This window comes from Perognathus longimembris, chromosome 11 (assembly GCF_023159225.1).
Source record: "Perognathus longimembris pacificus isolate PPM17 chromosome 11, ASM2315922v1, whole genome shotgun sequence".
NCBI classification, from domain to species: domain Eukaryota; kingdom Metazoa; phylum Chordata; class Mammalia; order Rodentia; family Heteromyidae; genus Perognathus; species Perognathus longimembris.
This window is the reverse complement of record NC_063171.1, coordinates 31,461,387-31,482,808: the sequence shown is the minus strand read 5'-3', so window position 1 is coordinate 31,482,808 and position 21,422 is coordinate 31,461,387. Positions and strand designations below refer to the sequence as shown.

At 38.8% G+C, this 21,422-nt stretch overlaps 1 protein-coding gene across 4 annotated transcripts in view; it reads left to right on the top strand.

The window, feature by feature from the left end:
* Positions 1–21,422, top strand: part of Pou2f1 (POU class 2 homeobox 1) — a 147,654-nt gene that overhangs the window by 12,842 nt on the left and 113,390 nt on the right. The window contains exon 1 of one of the 4 annotated variants that reach the window (XM_048357588.1): positions 19,602–20,977. The exons of the other annotated variants lie outside the window; for them this stretch is intronic. The gene's annotated coding sequence lies outside the window, so the exon portion shown is untranslated. Of the gene's footprint in view, positions 1–19,601; positions 20,978–21,422 lie in introns of those variants that run through there. 4 annotated transcript variants of the gene reach the window in all.

Here is a 21,422-nt window from a genome sequence, read left to right as displayed (position 1 = left end):
CAGGAAGCTGAGATTTGAGGATCACAGTTCAGAGCTAGCCCAGTTAGTCTTTAGCCATCAAAAAGCCAGAACAAGTGGTTAAGGGCCAGCTGTGGGTGAAGGAGGGTTATGGAGGTGTGGAGCTGATGAATGCACCTTAAAACTTTAGCTAGTCATGATATCACACACCTGTAATTTCAGAGGGGAGAGGCAGAGAATTTGGTTCAATGCCAGCACATGCAAAACCAGCATAGACCATATCTAAAAAAGAAACTACAAAAGTAAAAAGGAATGGAGGCCTGACTCAAGTAGTAGAATGCCTTGAAATAGGCACCACTCAGACAAAATATATAGACAGTGGAGTCTTCAACATGCAAAGGGTTGGTGCTGTTTAAGCATTCGTGTTCAATATGCTATTACAGCCTGCCTACCAACCTGGAAGTCACTCAAATCTGGGTGCTATTGGCTCAAGCCTGTAAACTTAGCTATTGGAGAAACTGAGATCTGAGGATTACAGTTGAAAGCCAGCCTGAGCAGGAAAGTCTGTGACACTTTATCTGTAATGAACTACCAAAAAGCTTGAAGTGGAGCCGTGTGCTCTGGTGGTATAGTGCTAAAGGACAGTGCCCAGGGCTTGAATTCAAACTCTAGTACGGGCACACACGGGGGGGGGGGGGGAGGAAAAATTGTTTCTAGGTTTATAGACATGAGTTCTTCAAAACAAGGAAAGACAAGGTGAAGACAAGGAAACAAAGGATATTTTGCGAATACTTTATCTTCCATCTGACTAGTATTTTAGTGTAGAGCATGTTAAACTTGTTGCTGTCTTAGCAACAGAGTTTAATCATGTACCATGAGAGTTAGGATTTAGATTTTAAACTAAATTTAGATTTTAAACTAAAATGTGAATAAAGGCATATGCTTATTAAGAATTGTAGTGCTGTGTATGAATATGAACTAGGTTGTAATGAATGTTCTGTTGCCTTTAATTCAACAAATATTTGTAGTTATTTTTTTACTTCTTGCCATGTACCCAACATAGCAACAGCTACCATCTCTGCCCTCTGAAGGTTTACAATTTCTTGAGTAAATAGCAATGTTCATAGTTCAGTGAGTTAAATATGGAGGTTCACACTATTCAGGGAGCATATGGTAGGGATTTTAATATGAAGAAAATTATTTCGGAAGGGTTTGCTGAGGAGATATTTTCTAAAATATGAAGAGTGATCAGTCTAAGGCTGGGACTAGGAGGTGGGTTAAAATTGTTATGCACCAGCAGAGCAACACATACACACAGGAAGCACTTGCACAGCCTTTGGCTTCTGCAGATTGGTTTAGGAAGAGTGAAGCATCTGAAGAGCTAAACATGATTTCTAAATTGTGAGGCTATTTTTATGATTTTCATACTTTTCAGTGATAGAAGCTTATGGCAGAGACTATACCTTCCAGTAAAAATGCATTGATTTCTAGTAATGGTGATAGTAATAATTACCAAGTCTTTGTGCTAATTACTGTGCTGAATGCTTTACATATTAATCGGAAAGATCCTACGCGATGTGTATTGTCACCCCTATCTTTCAGGAAAGGAAACTGAGGCTTAAGAGTTGGAAATACCCAGACCTGTGACCTATTTTTGTTACAGCAGTAGGCAGGGACATTATCATTCTCTTGATCATTTATTCAGTCAGATGAATGATGAATAATATATCAAGTAGAATTAGGAGATTTCAGAATTTCTGCTGCAAGATCTACGTATTTAACAATTGTCTTTTGAGTTCATCTTTGGCACTTTCTAACATGTCCCAGGTCCAGGTTGTGGGGTGTGTGTGTGTGTGTGTGTGTGTGTGTGTGTGTGTGTGTGTGTGTATTTTCCACCTTCCATCCCTTTTTCATTTTCTCTTCCCTCCTCTACTCCATCCTGCCTCTTCCCTTACCAGGGTCTAAATTTGTAACTCAGGCTGGCCTTCCTTGAATTTGCCATAAAGCCCAGGCTGGCTACTACTCTCAGCCCTTCTACCTTATCCTCCCCAGTGCTAGGACAGGCATGTGAAACAACACCCAACTTGGAGATAGACAATTGATTATCTAATATTAATGTAGTTTTCTGATATTTCCAGATACTGGATATAAATTTTTTTGAGGCTGCTGTTAAGAAAATCACTGGTCCTGGTAACTCATATGTCCTGAACATTTTGGGTGTCTGTTAAGCAAATTATATATTAAGCTGGGTGTGATAAGCTGGGTGTGATGACTTACTCTATAGTCACAGAATTTAGGAGGCAGAGGTAGGAGGATTGTGAGTTTGGGGCCAACTTGGTCTGTGTTGTAGGAACCTGTTTCAAAAAAAGTATATATTAAGCTGGAATTAATTGTGATTATGGATGTTAACATCTGAGTAATTTTTATTTGGGAACATTTATATTATTTTGTGATTTTGTAGGGGAGATAATAAAAAAACTTGGTTGCTTAGTACTACTACTACTACTATTGTTATTTGTGGGGTTTAAACTCAAGGCCAGAAAGCATTTTTTACTGCTTGAACCAAATCTTCACCTCAAACCTCCTTCCCTTTTTGCTTTAATTATATTTCAGGTATGGTCTCATTTTGATCCTCCTGCCTTCCCTTTCCATAGCTGGGATTATATGTACATGCCACCATACCAGCTTGTTGGTTGAGACAGTATCTTGTTAACCATTTGCCTAGGCTGATCTTGAACTGCAATGCTCCCATCTGTGCCTCCCAAGTAGCTGCTATCACAGAGATGCTACCAAACCTGGCCATATTATTAACAGATTTTAATGTTTGTCAAATGAATTAGGACTTGAAATTGATATGCAGACAAATTATACAAAATTATATTTGTTTTTTGTTATTCTTCCTTACCATAAACACTGTACATAGCTTTTGGAAGAGGAATTGCATCAATGACAGTTCATTATTTCTGCTGAAAAGTCAACTATTTTAATGTTATTGATACCCAATCATATACACCCAGTTTACTCATGTCCTGCATGTCCTGCATTTAGTTGTTTTGCTGTCTCTAAAATTTTTCCTTATGATACATTGTTGAGATACCGGCTCCCCCCTAGTCTGAGTGCCTCCTGTTTTTCTTAGCCAGAGGAAAGGATGCTGTTTTGGCATCCTTTGTACATTCATATGCCAATCACTGTTTGAAAGGAATTGGTGAAAATCTCCTGATATTGTGAGAGGCACCTGAAAATATCAGTCTGAGAAGATGAATTTTATGAGTGATGCTGGATGAAATCATGGTGTAATTTTAGGGGATTTAGACTACAGCTGGCAGCACCAATGCCAGCTCTTGTAGCTGGAATCACATCTTCATGGTTCCATACTGCGCTAAGGACTAGTTTGACACATGTTCAGTTATTGAGCCCATTTCCTGGAAGTTGTTTCAATGTGTATGGTAGGCATAAGTATCTATTGGTATACAGCTGCCTCTCGTTATATCATGGTTCACTTACTGTACTTCACTGTATTGTGGGTTTTTTTTTTAAAAAGTTAAGTAAGTAGTGATTTCTCACATATCTAGGGAGTTAGGATCCAAAGACCCCCGAGGTAGGTGAGAATCCCCCAAGAAACAGTAAATGAACCGCGATGTATTCAGGGAGGACTGTATAATGCTACTTCCCGGATTTTCACCAGTTGCTGGGACTCTGGAAGTAACTCCAGCGGTAAAGTGAGGGATCACTGTATACACAATCTACTGTATGTGCACACCTGTATGCACAGGTGTGTGTGCCCTTTCATGCATTTGTATGCAATTCTGGAAAGAAATCAAAATGTAAGCTTTTTATTTAACTTTCCTTTTTTTTCATGACACTATTTTTCATTGCTTTCTATCCTTTAGGATTTACTTGGTTAAAAATAAATAAATAGTATTTTTCATTTGCTAGATGTAACCTTTCCCTCTCCTTTTCCTTTTCAAGATTTCTTTATTCAGTGAAATGTGAGAATCGGAGGGGCGGGAAGTCCTGCCCCATGCTGATAACACCATCATGCCCCGGCTGGGAGGCGGGGCGTCAAAGGGGATTGGGCAGTGGGCGGTTTAGCGGGCCACCCACAGGCTGGATGTTCCAGGAGAAGGAAGAAGCTGCTAGAGACCTCAAGAAGCAAGAGAAGAGGCGCCTCCGGAGCCAGTGCCCGGGCCAGCAGAGAGGCCTGTGGAGAGCCAAGAGGCCTGCAGACTGGGGGAAAAGAAAAAAATGAAAAACACCCCCTGGGAGGCTGCAGCTACTCCTAGTTCTGAGGTAGCCCAGGACAAAGCAGTTGCAGACAAACTAATAAATAACTCCTTCGTCATCTTTAACTGTGCCTCCATTGATTTTCTCGCTCTGAGGTCATTACAGAAATACCTTTTATTTTGGCCAGTGAGATACCTTTTTTTTTTTTTTTTTTTTGGTCCTGGGGCTCAAAATCAGGGCCTGGGTGCTGTCCTTGGGCTCTTTTGCTCCAGGCTACTGCCCTACCACTTTGAGCCACAGGTCTAAGTTTCACCAACTTTCCTGCACAGACTGGCTTGAACCTGCAACCCCCTCCTGAGTAGCTAGGATTACAGTCATGAGCACCAGCACCTAACTGGAATGCCTTCCAATGGCACATATAATAAGTTAAGTTGATTGTTGAATTACTGCTCAGTTTGGCAGTTAGATGATCCAGGGTGAATTTGAATTTTCCGAAGGGCCAATGATTGAAGTTAGCAAAGGGGAAGTTTTCACCTTGTATTATAAAACTGAATTGTGTTGACCTATCTGCAGATTTCACTTCTTCAAAAACTCCTACTTTTGTGGTGTGTGTGTATGTTCGTGTGTTCTGGTCCTGGGTTGAACTCAGGGCCTGGACTTTGTCGACCAACCTTTGTCTTTGTTCAAGGCTAGCACTGTACCACTTGAGCCATAGCTCTACTGGGTTTTCGGTGGTTAATTGGAGATAAGAGTCTCACAGACTTTCCTGCTTGGGTTGGCTTCAAACTGAGATCTTAGGCTATCAGCTTCTAGAGTAGCTAGGTTTATAGATGTGAACTACCAGCGCCCAGCTTTAAAAAAAAATATGTGTAATTTTATTGTCATATAATTTTATTAAGGTGTTATACAGAAGAGTTATTTCATGTCAGCAATGAGTACAATTCATTTTGGACAACGTTACGTTCCAGTTTCCCCTTCTCATCCCTGTCCATAAATTTATCTACCTTTTTACCTAATGATTTTTGCAAATATTCTGCTATACTTTTATCTCCTTTTTGTGATAGTTTTTTTCTTTTGGTGGTACTGGAGTTTGAACTCAGGGCTTTATGCTTGCTAAAAGACACTCTACCACATGAGCTACACCTCCTGTCCCCTATCTCAGCCTTAATGGTTGCAGCTGGAGTCACATCTGTATTGGGTTATATTGAATAGGCCACTAGTCTGTTTAGTTGATCCCTTTTAATGTGAGTGTTTTTCCATTGTGTATGATAAACATGTACAGTGTTTTAGTTTTTTAAAGACAAATCTTTAGAAATGGAATTTTAGGATTAAAGAATTAACAGAAGGGAAGATAATGTAACACATTTAAAGATCAAATTGGTTTTTAGTTTAAATTTTAGAAATCATTCTTTGAAATAGAATGAGTCTTCTAATGAACTGAGCAAAGGAGCTTGGCTTTAGTAGGAAGAAAAGGGCTTAAGAAAATAGAAATAGGATCAAAAGTCAGTCCAATTATTTTCCTTATAGGATTAGAGCATGGGTCTTCCTTTTTATATTGGCTTAGGTGAACTAGATCCCTTTTATTGGTAGTTACTGCTCATCTTCTGTTTTATGGGAAACTGGCCTGTTTCAAAATTCATTTGGAATAAAGACACTTAGTGTAGCTTCATTCTGATTGTTCTAGTCTGCAGGAGCCTAGGAAAAGAACTAGTTCAAAAGAGTGGTTTCTTATAAAATTTTACTTACCAGAATAATACATACTTTAAAAATGTTCTTCATATCAGGCCTTTTGAGGGTAGTCCCAAAACTTTGTGTGTGTGTGCGCATATGCTTGAGTGCCAGGACTGGGGCTTGAATTACTTAGGGCCTTGGCACTATCCTTTAGCTTTTTCACTCCAGGTTGGTGCTTTACTACTTGAGCCATAGCTCTCACTTCCTGCTTTTTACTAATTAATTAGAGAAGAGTCTTATGGCCTTTCCTGCCAGGGCTGTCTTCCATCAACCAAGATTTTCAGATCTTAGCCTTCTGAATACCTAGGGTTACAGGTATGAGTCACTAATGCTTGGCGTCCAAACTATATTTTTATCTATATTTTTGCTATATTTAAAGTATCAGTTTCTCCACAGTCTCTTCAGTTCTTTTATGTATAAGCCTTTTGGGACCCCCTACCCCCGTCGATAGATGAGCAACATCTCATTGCTATAATTTCAAGCTTTCCCTAAAAGTTGGAGGTCTTATTAAATTTTATTTTCCTGTGTATTTTTCAAATGTAAAACTGGTTCATTTTCTTAATATATTGCAGTAATTCTGGTCTTTCAGAAGTTCTCCGAACATTTATGACCTTTAAAATGCTTTTTTCAAAAGTGCTGTCCAACAGTCCTCTATCTAATTCCTATACTTTTTTTTTTTTTTTTGGTTGCGGGGCTTGAACTCAGGGCCTGGGCATGCTGTCCCTGAGCTTTTCTGCTTAAGGATAGCACTCTACCACTTTGAGCCACAGCTCCACTTCTGGTTTTCTGGTAGTTGATTGGAGATAAGAGTCAGTGTCACAGACTTACTCTCCTGCCTGGGTTGGCTTTGAACTTTTATCCTCAGATCTCAGTAGCTAGGATTATCCTCAGATCTCAGAGTAGCTAAGATTACAAATGTGAGCCTCTAGTGCCTGGCTTTCCTATACCTTTTTGAAGAAGCAGTAGCTTGGGTTTGAGAATAGAGCTTGGTTCAGATAATACCCGATACTATGTATTAGTGTTTTATTCAGAGAAGGGCTGATGGCTGTATCTGGGTAGTGATAGATTAGCTGTGGAAAACCATACCATATGCTCGCACCGAAAATGCTTTTTTTCTCAGAGGAAAACTAAAGCGAGCATGATTATTTTATTCTGCCTACTCTTAAATTTTTGTTCAAAGATTTGGGAGGGATGAATGAAATAGGAATGAGAAGATAAAATCCGTTTCTGCAGTCTAGTCCTACCTGAGGACTTGAAACTGACAAGGCTTATTCTAATTTTTTTTTAATGCTGTAATGAACTACAGTCAAGCCTCCTAGCAAAAATAGGATTTTCTGAAACATAAGAAATAACAAATTTAGGGAGGCTATGAAAAGGATATTTAATTTCTGAGTAGAGATCTCGCAACAGGGCTGGGAATATGGCCTAGTGGCAAGAGTGCTTGCCTTGTATACATGAAGCCCTAGGTTCGATTCCCCAGTACCACATATATAGAAAACGGCCAGAAGTGGCTCAAGTGGCATAGTGCTAGCCTTGAACAAACAAACGAAGCCAGGGACAGTGCTCAGGCCCTGAGTTCAAGCCCCAGGACTGGCAAAAAAAAAAAAAAAAAGAAAGAGAGAGATAGCTAAACAGTGCTATGTGTGAACTATGGTTGACATTTAGCGACCTCGTTGGAAAGTCTTGGTTGTGAGGAAAGTTGATAATGAACTTGAAGCCTTTTGGCATTTCCACAAGAATATGACCCTACATGGAGTGTAAACATCTGTCTAGATTGTTTGCAGGAATATTTGGGAAACAGCTCAGTATGCTTACGTTATTCCATGCATAGATTTTTTTTCATGGAGGTTACAGTAGTCTTGTTTGTTTTTCCTTATAGTATCACTTTGGTCACCTTTATCAAGTAACTTGTGTATTTTCTTTGTAACTACCAATGTATTACTTTTTAAAAATAATTTTGAGTGATTTCTGTGCAATAATAAATGTTTACAAATTTAGATATAGTATAACTTTAATGATGTAGTAAACTTGACTTGCAAGTCATTTTGTGCTGCTGTTTGTCTAATTTCTATAAATGTAGGACTGTTGGGGGTATTATACCTCTCCTCTCCTTAGTTCCTTTCCTCTGACTGCTAAATTTCATGAGAGTTGTCTGTTTTTAAAGTCTACATTTTATATTCTGGAACTTTTTTTCCTTGTTGTCTCACCTGACATTTTTTCCCCTTGGGACTCATTAATGTAAACATTATTTCTCATCTTAGAAATTCAAGGTTTTCAGAGATTCTTAAACTAACAAGAAATGCAAAAACAAAAGTATACAAAGCCTATAGTCCAAGTAGTCAAGAGGCTGAGGCAGAATAAGGTTATGGCCAGCCTGGGATACATAGCTCTCCAAAAAAAATAAAAGCAAACCAAAATCAACCAAAATTTTTTGGTGTGTATACATATATATGTATGTGTATATATGTAATGTATGTAATATAGTGCATATAGTTTCATTATATGTATGCATGTAGTTATATCAAATAAAATCTGTATCAACAAAATATAGTAAAATATTTTATATGAAATAGAATGTTTATTTCTAATGGTACAAAATATTTTCATAATAATTGATGCAAAGAAAAAAAATGAGTCAACTTAGGTCATTAAAACTTGAAAGTAGGATGAGAAGGAAGTTTTGTTAACAGGACCTCGTGTAATTACAATGGCTTCAACAGTAATCTTACTGTGGTTGTACCAACAAATTTTATGATTCTTTTCTACAAGGCAAGCACTTCACACTAGAATACTTTCTTGTATATGCAGTTGTGGTGGGGATGCTAGATGAAGATTGTTCCAAACAGTCTGACTTTTAAAAGGAAAAAACATTTTGGAATAATTTGGTCTGCGATATTGCAAAGCTCCTAGGATTCTTCCATAAACATATTGTATTCACACTACATCACTACTGGCATAGGATAGTCTTCTCAAGCAGTTTTTTAGGATGGGCATAGTGGTGCATACCTGTATTGCTTGCTACTTGGGAGGCAGAAATCAGAAGAATCACAGTTTGAAGCCACCCCTGGCAAAAAGGTAGCATGATCCCTATCAGTCAACAAACTGGTGTAATATGTTTCTGTAATTCCACTATTTTGGAGACACAGGAAAAATGTTCATGGTTTGAAGCTGGCTCCAGGTAAAAATGAAAGACATGTCTGAAAAACAACAAGTAAAAAAAAAAATGCTGGGGGTGAGAGTACCTCTAAGGCCCTTAAGTCAAAACTTGGTAGTGGAAAGAGAAAGGAAAAGTGGTTTAGAGTAAAGATTGCGTTGTACTGGGTTTGAAATTCATTTGTTGCTGCTTATCATTGAAGGTTGAGAGATACAGTGATCGGGCTGGGGATATGGCCTAGTGGCAAGAGAGATACAGTGATCATGTTGTTTGGCCACTCAGTGGCATCTCACAGAGCAGTAGTACTGCAGTGGCAGACTTGGCTCTAGTAATCTGTTTAATTGGCAATTTCTTTAAACCTATGCAGGTAACTAAGTTTAGAGGCACTAATTTGTATAAACCAAATATATCCGATAGAGAAAAAAAGCAGTGCCTTGTTGTGTTAACTTATTGCCCTATTGATGGAAATATAATTGTGAAATAGAGTATAATTCTTGGTCATTCAGCAGTATTAGGAACTTTAGAAGATAAATTATAATTTGAATTGTTGCTTAGTGACTCTCTTAGTCAGGGCCAAGGACATTAATTGTGCTAATGGTCAGGATAAATCTTCAGAATGAACCATTGTACTTTGTCCCAAATTGTTCTTTTATTATTAATTAATACAAGCACACTTCTCCAAAAAAACACTGTCACCAACAGAAAAAGAGCCAGGTTCAATCTGATTTAAAATATCTCTATTTAAGGAGATCAGATACTTTGAATCTCCAATCCCATATTCCTGTTTACCATGCTATAAAAATATAGATAACTCCCAGTTCTAATAAATATGCTTACTGTGTGTAGTATTTGCTGCATTACTAGAGTATGAGGAAAACATATGTGTTGTCCGTAGGCAACAATTCAAATTAATTTTAATTCATGACTGCAGTTGAACAAACACACAGGAAACTGCTCTGGTGATGTAATAATGGTCATATTTTGGCATTGTTGTCAAACTTGATACTTCCTCTTCTCTCCTTTTATTTTCATTCTAACAGGTGGTGGAAATGCTAGAAGAAAAATATATAGCTCCTTGAATAACAATATACTTTGAAAAGTGATCACTTCAATGCAGGCATGAAAGCTGCCCATCAGCATTAAACCAGAGTTTAGGAACCTGGGATAATTGAAATTGACATTAGGTAGAAGGACCAGGTAATGCTAGGACACTTGGCACCCTGTTTGGGAGAAAAAGTTGTATGCTGAATCATATGGTATAAACAAAAATTAATTGTAGAAAGATTAAAGATTTGATTGTTCAAAAGTAAAAGTACAGTACTAGAACAAGAGCAGGAATAATTTTGCTTAGTTTTAGAGATGGGAAGCCTTTCTGACATGACACCAACCCAGATACTATAAAAGGAAGAAACCATAAATATTAACAGTTTAAACTATGTAAGGCTCTACCACCTAAAAGTCTATAATATCAATATAGGATAGAAAAACATTTGGCTATGTGAAAGGATTAACTTGTTAAGATATAAATGCTCTTAGACAACTACATGAATGACAAACACTCTAATTAAAACATTGGCCATCTAGGTGCTAATCCTAGCTAGTCTAGAGGTTTAGACCTGGGAATCTAGGTTCAAAGCCTGAGGCAGGGAATCGCCATTTAACCACCAAAAAGCTGAAAGTGGAGCTGTGGCTCAGCCTGAGTTAAAGCCCCAGGACCAGCACAAAAATAAACAAGTAAAGAAAATAAATAAAATTTAAAATAAGTAAGAAATTTAAAAAATGGCCCAAGTGCGAGAATAGTTTGCACTCAGAATGTAAAACTTGACTAAGTCTCTCCTGAGAAGACAAGACCTTTAGGTTAGATGTAAAAGGATGAAGAATTTGGGAAATACTGTTTTGATGCACTAGTGGAGAAATGGAAATATTAAGGGGAAGTAGTAGAAATGGAAGAAATACTGGCTGTAATTGAATGTTTTGTATGTACTTGGGGGTGACTTATTTAACACATTCTTGCCATTCCTGATAGAATTTGTAGAACAACACAAATGATTATGAATTTTAACTTTCCTAAACTTGTGGGATAATTGCAAACTTCTTCCAAGGTCAGTGCTTCCTAGATAAGTTTCTTTTGTGTTCCTACACATCTGTTTTTAGTTTAGTTTAGGGCTTTTTTTTTTTTTTTTTTTTCCTAGTCCCACTCTGGGACTTCAGCTATCTAATGCTTTGTACTCACTGGCAGGCACCCTACCATTTGAGCCATTCCTTCATCGTCCACAAACACTTTTAATAAATGCTTCTGTGCCCTAATGAAATTCTTGTTTTGCAGTGTTTTGAAGGCCCACTCTAGAGTTATTCTGTTGTTTCTGTAGGAATATAATCTAATTCAGAAGGTTCTGGAGCTTTTGTGTTGGGATTTTCTCTGTAATGAAATTGTCCCCAAAAGTTCCCAGCCAGGAAATATCAGTTAACCATTTTCCTTCTCCTCTCCTTGTTTACTCTGCTTCTCACTCACCAGAGAAAAGCAGTAAGTTAACTTAGCAGAATCATCTCTGTAACAATTCACTGGTCTTGGAGAATGATGAAACCGGTGGCACTGATCAGGATTCATTGTACACATAAATTGACAATAAATTGAAACCTTTACATACAACTACTTAAAAATAACAAAAATGATTTAAAAGTAAATTTAAAAATAGCCTATTGGTATAATTGCATGTATGACTCAAACTGTCTTTAGAACCTTTACTTTTTAGTGTCAAGTAAAAAAGACAGTTGTTTAAAAAGGAAACAATCAGAAATTTTGCTTCTAGCTGCTTATTAAACAGTAATGTCAGTGAAAAGTCATTTGAACAGGTGAATGATGGTGTTAAAATAATTTAAAAAATTTTTGCTGTGGGCTTATATATTATATATGTGGATATATGGATATATATTATATATGACAGCAAGTTGTGGTGCTTGAGGTGAAAAATTAATATATATCTTAATTTGGCAATATTAAAGTTAGATGGAATGATTCTAGGTAACAAAATATTATCTAGTTTGTATTTCACGTATGCTTGGTTAGTAGTTGCTGTGAGCTTGGATTCTATGGTAATATGGTAGAGAACACTTTTCTAGCATCTTTCCTAGCATGCCTTAAAGCTTTGGGTTCATTCTCAAGACTTTTTTTTTTTAAGTTAAAATAATAGGCATCTGTTGAACTACTTATAGTATGACAGGCACTGTAGTTGTGTTTTACATGAATAATCTCATAAGACTTCCTGTGAGGTAGATGATGTTGTTTTGTAGAAATGGTCCCAAGGAAGAGTTAAGTACTTTGCAAAAGCTGACATGTGTAGAAAGTTATTTTAAAATAGTTTAGTTATTGAATCTAGTCAGTGTTAGTTGACTTCCATATTAGATTGGTTAAGGAAGATAATTGTTCCAGAAGTTCTTTAATGACAATTACTTTATTCAAGATTTTAGAAATTAACTTACCTGTTTGGCAATAAAAGATTATTTTAGGGATAATTATACATTTACATGCTGCTATGTCCTTTACATGTAGTACTTGTGTATTTTAGTTGTGAATGAACTAAGAAGCATAAGTTTAATAGTTTTGTTTTTAGAATTTGCAAGACTATAGTTGTTCACCTGTCTAAGGACAATCAGAATGAACACCATGAATGAAACTTTGAGCACTGTGAGCAGTGGTAGAAGAGAAATATGGAAAGTGGAGACCCTTGGGAACTGTGTTTGTTTTTGTTAATTTTCTGTTACGGGTCTTATAGAGCAGAGTTCTTTGATCTACACATTTCTGAAAAGTTGTTAAAGGTGATAAACAGATGGTATAAAAAATCCACATCACAGAAAGTCTTCTAAGACCAGCTTTCTCACTGTTGTTTTGTTAGAGCAGTAAATATTTGAGCATACCTCCCAGAAGGCCCAGATATTACAGATTTTTTTATACCAAAGTTAAGTGAGAGAGAAGCAAATATATGCTTTCTTTCATAACATAACTTGTTTACCATTTGTGTAGAATTTAGACCAAATCAAGTTGTACAACTTAATCTAGTATATGGATGAAACTTTTCATATTAAGAAATATTGTTTTTAGGGGCTGGGAATATGGCCTAGTGGCAAGAGTGCTTGCCTCATATACATGAAGCCCTGGGTTCAATTCCTAAGCACCACATATATAGAAAATGGCCAGAAGTGGCGCTGTGGCTCAAGTGGCAGAGTGCTAGCCTTGAGCAAAAAGAAGCTCAGGGACAGTACTCAGGCCCTGAGTCCAAGCCCCAGGACTGGCAAAAAAAAGAGAAAGAAATATTGTTTTTACTGGCAATATAATAAGAAATGGAAGAACCTTTAGGAATTTGTACTAATTTGCCTCGCTATGAAACGATACTTCAGATAATAAATGTCTTACGATGTTTTCTTGTATAGGACAAATGTTCTATGTGCACATTTGTAGCCAGAAATTTAGTCAGATATACATGTATGACAAAACTTTGTATATATTCATATATGTATGTGTATTATATATGATGCATATATAAAGACTCAGTCATATATGATGCAGACAGACATGTGTGTATTTTCTCTTATATAATGCTTTAAACATAACTGAAGAAGGTAGGATTGATTGAGAATTCTCTGCCACATCAACTGAGCCATACAACGTACATGGGAATTTGCATTGTTTGGTTTTTGAAATTTTATTTATGCCTGTGCTTTGTTAAAAACACATAGACTATATCCTTGAGTAGAGTAGGCTTGATATATACTTTTCCTCTGTAAGGGTATTTGGCTGGTGGTAAATTTCATATTAGATCTTTACTTTTTTTTGGCTGACTCTAGGGCTTGAACTCAGGGCCTTGGTGCTGTCCTTGAGCTTTTATGCTCAAAGCTAGCACTCTACCTCTTGAGCCATTGCTCCACTTCTGGCTTTTTGGTGATTACTTGGAAATAAGAGTGTCACAGACTTTATAGTCTGGGCTATCTTGGAACGGAACAGAGATCTTCAGGTCTCAATCACCTGAGTAACTAGAATTACAGTGTGAGTCACTGGCACCAGCTTCATGTTAGATCTTCATAGTAAGCATAAAAGCTGTCAGATACCAGCAATTCAGCTGCTTCATTGGCAACTGCTGATCCATCCCATTCCTGTTGAAATAGCATTTGCCAGGGTGTAGAACACCACCTCATCCCCCAGTTGGGACAAGGGCAGAGGCTAGATCAGATATACAACTCTTAAGTTTGGGGTTATGGAGTCTGTATCTGTAAGCCGTATTCTGCCACAACTGCAGATCTAGAGGCAGTGGCAACCACTGAGGTGAAGTCCTGACATTTCCAGGAAACTGCAGGAGCTGTCAGTCAAGTATCCACTCTCTCTGAGGTTCCCCTCATGAGAGCCCTCATGACTTAAACTGCTTTAAATCCTCAGGGAGACTCCCAAATGGCAGGACCCCCTCCCCCAACTTAGCTCCAGTAGTGGAACCAGCAACTGTAATGGCTGCTGCTTTAATAACTGTGCCTCACAGGGCCTGGGAATATGACTTAGTGGTAGAGTGCTTGCCTAGCAGAGCATGCATGAAGCCCTGGGTTCAATTCCTCAGTACCACATAACCAGAAAAAGCCGGAACTGGTGCTGTAGTTCAAGTGGTAGGGTGCGCTAGCCTTGAGCAAAAGAAGCTCATGGACAGCGCCCAGGTCCTGAGTTCAAGCCCCATGACTGGAAAAATCAAAACAAAACAAAAAACCAGCTGGGTGCTGGTGGCTCACACCTATAACCCTAGCTACTCAGGAGGCTGAGATCTGAGGATCAAAGTTCAAAGCCAGCCCAGTCAGGACAGTCTGTGAAGCTCTTATCTCCAATTAACCACCAGAAAACCGAAGTGGCGCTGTGGCTAAAGTGGTAGAACACTAGTCTTAAATTGAAGAGCTCAGTGACAGTTCCCAGGCTTAGAGTTCAAGCCTCATGGTGGACACATACACACACACACACACACACACACACACACACACATACACACACACAGCCTCATATCCTCTGCCACAGCTCTAGAAGACCTTTGCTTCTGCTGAGGTTGCTTCAGATGATCCTTAAATAACCCTGCCTACAGCCTCTCTGGACCTCCTGATAGCTGTTTTCTGTCTAATAGCTGTCCTCTGTCTAATAGCTGTCCTCTGTTTAGTTGGGGAGGAGCACCGCACATGATAGCTAGTGTACACGTGGACTTGCTATATAAGCAGCACTCCGCTCCTCAGAATACAGAAAACTGTCTCCTTGGTGCTATGGGCCCTAATAAAACCTCTTTGTACGGTTTTTTTTGTTTTGTTTTGTTTTGTTTTGCCAGTCCTGGGCTTGGACTCAGGGCCTGAGCACTGTCCCTGGCTTCTTTTTGCTCAAGGATAGCACTCTGCTACTTGAGCCACAGCACCACTTCTGGCCATTTTCTGTATATGTGGTGCTGGGGAATCAAAGCCAGGGCTTCATGTATAGGAGGCAAGCACTCTTGCCACTAGGCCATATCCCCAGCCCCCTCTTTGGAGTTTTGCTTGCTTTAATCACTAGGAAGACAAACAGATAATTCTTGGGTTCTGCCACTGGGCACACCCAGTGGCAGATAAGTTGGAAGTAGCTGCATGTGGGAGATGAAGGGCTATGAGGTTCAGAACTTGATGGGCTGCAAGAGCTGAGGTGAAGTAGGACAAATGTGAGCTGCAAGAGTTCCAGAAAGCCACTGAAAGTTACTAGCTCTGGCTCCTGCAAAGCTTTCACACTGGAACTGAGGATTGTGACACCAGGCTTGGAGCTGTAACAGTAAGAGCTGAGGGTCCTAACACCCCAAGTTCAGAGTTGTAATACTACTTGGGTGTTAGGCCACTGGCATGTCCAAGTCCAGAGCTGCAACTCTGAGAGTAGAGGGTCCCAATACCTAAGCTGATACTAAAGAAGTTGTGTTTTATCTACTCACAATTTCCACCTGAATGGACCAAAGGACCTCCAGCTTAATCACAGAATGATCAGGTGGAATCATAGAAATGATTTCATCATTTCATTAGAAGCAAATTTGGTGATCCGCTCTATATACTCTTAAGGGATGAAACCACACAAGCCAAAAATACAAGAGCTAGGAATAAATGGGACCCACCTTAAAAATCTAACAGGAGACTTTCAGTAATCATGAAGAATTCAAAGAAGCTATAAAACTCAGAAGTTACTGCTTCTATAAATGTATATTAAATTGGTGGAGTTGGTATGGGAGGAAATACTTTCCTTAAAATGTTGTTTTGTTGGATATACTATACAAGCATTCTACCATTGCAATTACACCCAACTCCTTTGTATTTTGTTTTTTGACATAAGGTTTTGCCAATTTTCCCCTGGCCTAGTTCTAAGGTTAGATCCTCCTACTTCTGTCTCCTGAGTAGCTGAGATTACCGGCATGCCTAGTACCTTTTTTTGTGTGTGTGAGGATCTTTTGTGTATGTTACCTTACTGGAAACCTAAAATTCAACTCTAAAAATGAAAGAATTTTGAACATTGGCTTTTAGAATGGTTGTTAGATATTTCAGATAAAAATTCAAATAAAGGTAGAGGCCATTAACAATTTATGAAATTTAATAATTTCTAGAATCTGTATTAAGATTCTTATTGTAAATTGTTCATATCAGCCATTTATTGTAAGCAAGAAGACATTTTTCATATCCATTTCTTACTAAATGCCAGACAAAATAGTACTTATTGAGAATCGTAAGTTGTGTGAGAGGTTTTTTAAAAATTACTGGCAAGTATAAAAATAATCAAGGTGATTATGAGTGCTTTGATGTCAAACCATAATATTAGATATTCATATACAAAAGCAGAAATAAAGGTCACAATGATAGTACATTTAACAGCATTAGAAAATTCAACTGATGGGCGATGTGTGTGTGTGTGTGTGTGTGTGGTGTGTGTGTGCCTCAAATAGTAGAGTACTTGTCTAGTGTGCTCTAGTCTCTAGGCCTGGGATTGAATCTACATGACTGGGGGGAAAATCTGAAAGACTGAAGCATGTGAATCTTCTGTCTAGCTTATTGCTGTTGAGATTGTTGTCCTTAAGTTACTTTGGGTTCTTAAGCGATGCTGTCCCCTTTCCGCAAAGTTTAGAGTATTTTCCTATTTGCTTCAATAACCAGGAATCCTAGTGCCAACTTTGTTTTAGTTGAGAAACTTGATATATTTAAACTCTAAATTTATGCTCATTATTTCATCTTCTAATCCTTATTTTCCACGCTTCTGATTTCTTTTTTGATGAGGTTGGTCCTATAAAACTTAATGAACTGGAAAAATTGTCACCTTCACAAATGGAAATTAATGCAGTGTTGAGCAACATTCTAAATCAAATGATAAGTCAAAGTAATGAGTTTTTAGCTTTGACTGACATCGATGGATGGAGCGACTTTGGCAGTCTCACCAAAATAACACTATAGTGCTAGGTAGCAGTCACTGAGTACTCAGCACATGCCAGAGCTGTGCCGAACATTTGTCTTTCATCTTCACTGCTGCATTGTGAGCCTGAGTACTTTTGCTCTTACTTTATAGATGAGAACATGAATTTGGAGAGTGGAAGTAACTTGTTTGAGATCTCCCAACTGGAAATGGTAGAGCTAGGGTACAAACCTCCAACTTTAATCTCCTGTCTGCCATCCTGAGGAGAAGTTTCAGGGATGCAAGTCCTGATGTTTAGAAAGAGTGAGAGAATAGGTGAGAAGATTCCTCACTAGGATGCTTCTTCCTTATGTGAGGAACTAAACTATTGAGCCCCCAGTCTTATAGTGAAAACTTGACTGGAAATTTAACATTTCCAAATAAAATGTATTTGCTTGTATATAGAGTGACCTGTTTGGGGGTCAAGGGTGAAGGGGTTGGCTGGTTCTGGGGCTTGAACTCAGTGCCTGGGTGCTGTCCCTGAGCTTTTTTGATCACAGCTAGTATTCTACCACTTGAGCCACAGCTCCACATTCAGCTTTTTTGGTAATTAATTGGAAATAAGAATCTTGTGAACTTTGAAGCTCAGTCCTCAGGTCTCAGCCTTCTGAGTAGTTAGGATTACAGGTGTGAGTCTCTGACACCTGGCTTTGGAGTGATCTTTTAAAAATGGAAGTTTAGTTCTTGCAGTATCTGCTACCACTATGTGAAAGACAGGAATACCATGTTTTTTATATTTCTTCTTTTATTTTTGCTTTTATGTTGATAATTTTTTCTGTAAGAATTTTATCTATTTCTCATAGGCTAATAGAAATCAAGTATTCCTAGAGTTTTTAAGGTTGGCTTATTCATAACTTCAATTGCCATAAATATATATTAACTGAACAGTGATATTTTTCAATTTCTTTGTCTTATGTTTGATTGTCATAAAAATTGAGACCATCAAGCCTATGTATTTCTGCTTTTGTAGAAAAGTTCCTAAAGTTCCAAAAAGTTTTCTTTTGGTATGGATCCTGGGGCTTGAACTCAGGGCCTATGCACTGTCCCTGAGCTTCTTTTAGCTCAAGGCTAGGACTCTGCTATTTGAGCCACAGCGCCACTTCCAGCTCCAGTTACCTGGAGATAAGAATCCCACAGACTTTCCTGCCTGGGCTGGCATTCAACCCTGATCCTCAAATCTTAGCCTCTTGAATAGCTAACACTGGTGTGAGCCACCAGTGCCTGGCTTCTTATATTCCTTTTTTTTTCTCACCTTCTTACCTAGGTATCAATCCATCTAAACCTTGGCATGCTCAAAAGTCTCTTCTTATCTTCCCTTCTAGATACCAGCTTTCCTTACTTTTCTCCGTACTTCTTTGAGCATAATGTACATTTTCTACCTTTCTACATTTTTTGTTTTGCTGGTTGTGAGGTTTGAACTCAGGGCTGGGCATGTCCCTGAGCCTTTTTGTGCTCAAGGTTAACACTCTACCACTTGAGAGCCACTGCACTACTTCTGGTTTTCTGGCAGTTAATTGGAGAGAAGAGTCTCATGGACTTTCCTTCTCCAGGCTGGTTTTGATCCATGATCTCAGATCTCTGCCTCCTGAGTAGCTAAGATTACAGGTGTGAACCATCAGTGCCCAGCTGGTATACACTTTAATTATCTCCTGAAATCTCTGGAAGTCTACGTTCCAAGGAGACATTGGTGGGGTAAGTTTTCAGTGGTGCAAGGCTTTGTTTTTATTTTTATTTTCTAATAGTGTTTTATGGTGTTTATCAGTGGTGAGATACAGAGAAGCTCCATTTTAAGAGGTCAGATCAGGAGTCTTTATTGGGAAGCTGGCAACTCCAGATAGACTCATGTCACAAAGACCTGCAGCCCCTCGAATACAATTAATACTGTTAGAAAACTGAGCCATGAGAGCAGGAGAGGAAAGAAAGAGCAGAAAAATAATACCACCAAACCAGATCAAACTCCAGTGGAGAGCTGAAGTGGGACACCACAGTGGCACAGGAGGAGAGCCAGGAGATGGGAGACACAAGACATGGCGTAATGGCACCTGAGCTGGTCTGGGCTTAAGTAGCGTTAGGGTCACAGAAAACTGGAGAGTCTCACAAATTTAAGGCACTGGACTGACAAGTCTAGTAACCTATCATACAAGTCCCTGCCCCTACCTCTATGAATTCAGGGACACTCATCACCTGGGAGTGGAACTTCCTAGCCTCTACTGTGAAGACATGGTGGTGTTGCCAGTTAAACCCAATTCCCTATCATCCACCATGTGGCCAAGATGGTAAAAGTTAGATCCAGTCTCATTTCAATAGCACTGGGTAGGCCAAGGTATAGAAGGAAAAATGAAGGAGGCCATGGCGAAGGCAGCCTTTCAGAACCAGGGACTTTGTTGACATGTGCAGCCACAGGCCAAGGAAGCAACAGGATGGAATTATTGACAGGAAAGTCATTAAGGAGCTCTGTGGTCTCTGTGAGAAGTGAAGATGGCAGAAATTGATGGGCACATTAAAAGAGCAAGAGGTGTGAATGAGAGAACAAGTGTCTTTTTGGTGGTACTAGGGTTTGAACTCTGGGCTTCTTGTCTGCTAAGTAGGTGCTATTCCACTTGAGTCATATCATCGTCCCCTTCTGTGTTAGGTATTTTTCAGATAGGTTTTTGTACTTTTTGCTTGGATGTTCTGGATCATTGTCTTCCTACCTAAGTCTCCCACATGGCTGAAATTAAAGGTGTAAAACACTATATCCAGCTTTTTAAAAGTTGTTGTTACTGAGATGGAATCTTGCTGTTGGTTTGCTCTACTGGGCATAAACCAAGATCATACTGGTTTCTCCCTTTCAAGTAGTTGAATTAATTACTGGTGAGAGACATTGTACCAGGCCAGCAAACAGGTCTTTAATAGCCAGAAGGGGGTGAAAGGTTCTGTTGGTGGTGGTTGTGTTGGGAGAGTTTTGAGTTTAAGGTTTTAGTGGAGGTGCAGTTTTAGATGTCATCTAGGTGATGACAAGATTGAAGATCTTGGCTTTGATGTGATTGACTTAAAAATAAAGTGACAGTTATTAGACTTAAGGGTGCTGACTCAGGATGAGGATGGTCTTTGTGCAGCGGAGCACTGTGTGAGCCATGAAAAAAACAAAAATGTAACTTGTCAGATGATTTTTATTGTTGTTTTTGTCCCTTGCTTGCTGCCAGATGGTGAAAATTCATTTTGTTAGTAGATGTTACATTTAGTTTTGTAATCAACAGTTTATTTTGATTGTATAGAATAATGCAAAAACTTTAGTGAAATTGTATGATGAAATTCTTACTATACGTGTCTTATTTGCAGGATATTTCATAGGATTGCACTTATATTTGCAATTTGTTGGCCTTTTCTAAATCATTGTGAACAGTATGTCCCAGCATTTCCTTCCCAGAGAATAAGAGAAAAGAGATGAAGGACACTCACTTTTGTTCAAGGTATTTGAATTATTCTGGTGGCTTTGGGAAGAATGCCTATCATGTATCAGGGGTGTTTATATGGTAAAGGCAGGGAGGTATGACTTCAAAGTTTGCAAAGATAGGTATTTTATCTTTGCTGTAATAAGTCCTGGTGTTTCTCTCTTCTTTCTCTCCTCTCTCTCTCTCTCTCTCTCTCTCTCTCTCTCTCTCTCTCTCTCTCTCTGTCTCTCTCTCTCTCTCTCTTTCTTTTTTGTCAGTGGTGGGGCTTGAATTCTGGGTCTGGGCATTGTCCCTGAATTGTACCACTTGAGCTACAGTGCCACTTCATTTTTCTGGTGGCTAATTGGAGATAAGAATCTCACAGACTCCAGGCTGGCTTTGAACTGTGACCCTCAGATCTCAGCCCCCTGAATAGCCCCCTGAATAGTACAGGCATGAGCCACTGGCAACCAGGCTTGGTGTT